Source organism: Myotis yumanensis, unplaced genomic scaffold (genome assembly GCF_028538775.1).
Source record: "Myotis yumanensis isolate MYYU_CA2020_CCGP unplaced genomic scaffold, mMyoYum1.0.hap1 SCAF_9, whole genome shotgun sequence".
NCBI classification, from domain to species: Eukaryota; Metazoa; Chordata; class Mammalia; order Chiroptera; family Vespertilionidae; genus Myotis; species Myotis yumanensis.
The window spans coordinates 49,259,985-49,263,533 of NW_027223760.1; positions in this window are offsets into that span (position 1 = coordinate 49,259,985).

Here is a 3,549-nt window from a genome sequence, read left to right on the forward strand (position 1 = left end):
GCAGCGCTCCCCCTCCCCCCTCCCCACCCCCACCCCGCCCCCGGTGTGCTCACCGCAGGCACATAGCCTGAGAATATGTTTCCATTGTCTTTAAACCCCATTATTTGGGAACCATTTGGTTATACTGCCTCAGCCTTTGACCAAGCTTAGAAAGCAGATCTTTATAAAAAGTAGAATGGTATGGCAGGCGGGAGTTTTACTTTTATTTGATTTTTTTTTTTCCTTTGGTGAATTAATAACCTGAATGATTTTTTTTTCAATTTAAGAAAGCCATTGTAATATTTTTCATAGTTAGGAACTGAGTAGAGGTGCTTTGGACCTCTGAACCATGAGACCAATTCTTATGAAATCATAGAATCATCAAATTATATAAACTTGCTTCTGGAAGTGATAAAAGAAATGTAGTGCCCTCAGTGAGGAAGTGGCCTGGCCAAGGTCTCACAAATATGTATTAAAGTATCATTATCTTCCTAATTACTCCTACCAAATTTATGTAAGTGGGGGCACATGCACACACAAACACACCACACACACACACACACACACACACACACACCTCACAGGAAGGAAAGGCCACCCTATTTAGGAATCTTACAGAGAAAAGAGTCAAAACCATAAAAACAAGGTCAAAGCTTATCACACAAATGAAAAGAATGAAAACTGAAACGAGAAATGTTTTCATGGGTTTAGTGTCCGTGAGCCCTAGAGACTGATCATATTGTCTGTTGGCCTTGTAAGGGGTAGTCACACATAACCAGTCTCATGCAATTTGCTGCTACAATTGATACTTTTTTCCCCTTACCAACCATTGCTACAAAGAGTCCATAAAAATTATTCGCAAGGCTGACCACCTTTAGTATTCAGAGAACTTCTCATGATTTTGACCACCACCATTGGTAGGAATAACAAACTTCAATATCGGTGCCTAATTAAAACCTTAAAAGGGCCAGTGTGTAGCAAAGGCTACAGATGGAGTTAGACAGAGAGGGAGAGCATATAGGCATGGTCGTGGGAGGCCAGAGACCCAGCTAACCATAGCCCTGGACATGGCATCAGGGACAGGAGCAGGTGACAGGAAGAAAATGGCTGGGCACAAGTGCAGGTGAGGTCTCTGAGGATGTGATTGTGTTATTACATCCTGCTCATTGTACCCTACCCCTTGTACTTAGTGTCTTGGATTTAATGTGCTGGTTTGTACCATCAACTCCCTAGGTTTTGATTTCTATAAAAACAATGATCAGGATGTGTGTGTGTGTGTGTGTTACTCTAGAGTAACTTGTACAAACCCTCCTTCTGACATGCAACATTATTCTCTCCTTTTCTTCCTTTTGATATCTCTTGAAATAATTGTGTTTTTCCACCGCCTATTTGTGCAGCTTTCTTCTTTTAACACTAACAGCTGAACAGCTGCTACTATTTTCTTACCATCCTCCAACATCAAAAGTAGAGAATGGAAAACCACGCCAAACAAAAAGCAAATATCCCTAGAGAACGAACATCTAGAAGAACACAATTCTAAATAATAAATAGTTCACAAGATTTAATAATAGTTTTCACTATGGGTGTGACATTTTCCTAATGATTCATGCATGTTAACTCATTTAATTCTCAGGGCAACCCTGGGAGGGAGAGTTGGTTTGCAAACTCTGGTTGAAATCTGTTCACACGGAGAAAGAGGCCAACCACTCCAGATTGGTAGGTGGCCGGTTTAATAAATAAGGGAACTTACATATAAGGCTTGTCGGGGGCAGGTGCAATAGAAGTGGATCTCTGCACTCACTTGCCAGAATTTTAAAAATTTATATAGAGGCCTTAATGAGGTTAAGTCCATCCACTGTCCAGGTGGTCTCAACAACACACTGCTCTTTCAAGGTTGCATCCTTGAACTGCCAGGGATTACGCGAAGAGTGGGCAGAACACACATTCCAAGGACAGGGAAGGGCTTGGTCAGGAGCCTCAGACTACCTGAGTCCAGCTCAAGGTGGTCATGTCCTCCCAATGACTTCCTCCAACGGGTAGGTCCTGTTAATATCCTCATTATACAAATGAGGAATCAGAGGCACAGAGAAGTTAAGTAACTTGCCCAAGATCAAGTCAATATTATCTGAGTGGATATCCTGGCCCAAATTCCAATTCTGAGAAGTCTGTGTTCAAAATCTGATCATAGCAGACCCAAGAAAACCCCCAAGTCAGATATGCGGTGGCTGTATAGCAAGTGAAGCACTTAGGTTCTGGTGTCAAACATCCTGATTTAGGATCCTGGCTTTACAAGCTGAGAGCTTGAGCAAGTTACTATGAGTCTGTGAATCTCAGCTTTCCCATGCATCAACCACGGCGGTGATGATAATGATATCTAATAGATGGGGAAGAGCCTAGCACTTAGTAGGAAGCTGCATCCCTAGTGCCCAGCACATAGTAGGTGCTTGAAAAATATTTGTTGAATGTTATTTGTTATACTAGAAGAGCATATGTTAACAAGAATAGTAAAATTGCCATTTATTAAAACCAAACCTGACAGCCTTTCTATTCTTTCTAAACTTTCTCATTTCTTCAACACTTGAGATATAGCCTATAGATGGACCTTATCCATAAAGAATAAAGCATACTGATATATTCTCAATTGTGATATGATAACCAATAATCATTCACAGGATATGCAAAGGTTTAAAGATTAGTTGGCAATTTGTGAATGATGGTTAAAATATTGATTTCCCCAATGTTATTTCTGCCTTAATGTTGATACATAAATTACACCGATAGAACATTCATAGAACAAAACTCTATATCTGATTTGGAGAAAATGGCTCAAAAAATAGATTCTGATTCAGACTTTAGACACTGAATGAGGTGGCTATGATTTCACACAGAAAAAACACACACAATATAAGGAGCTGTGATATTCAAAAGGCCACTGAAGATAGGTATCTAGTAAATTCATGAATAGAACACTTGTAGGAGTTGAGTGAATGTGTTGACTCTTAAGTTATTTCTTCATGTATGGATAAAATGCTCAGAATTCCATTGGAAAATAAATCTTTAATAATAAACTTTGATGTTTGAAAATAAAAGGAAACCACATGCTTCCCAAAGGAAATGGGAATATTTTAAAACTGCTAATAAGCCAATTAACATTGATCTAAGGTTCAAATGGGTTTAAAATAATATATAACAGGAGTACCTCATCTTATACTATGGCTAATCTCAGAGTTTACTGATTCTTTGTATCTGTTTTTTCTTTATTTCTTTTTCTTTGGAACTTTTTCCAGATTTCTAACTTCTTTGGAACTTTCTCTCTTTCTTTCCTCAAATCCATTTTAGAAATGAAATATATTCTTATTTGTTGGCTTTGTTGAACAAAACTTGGATTTTTATTAATTTGTTGACCTGAAATGTTACAAAATGATTTTTCTTAAAATACACATATTTATTTGTGCTTGTAGTTCTTTTACTGTAAAGAAGGAAAAAGGCCCAGCCAGCGTGGCTCAGTGGTTGAGGGTCGACCTATGAACCAGGAGATCATGGTTTGATTCCCAGTAAGGGCATAGGCCT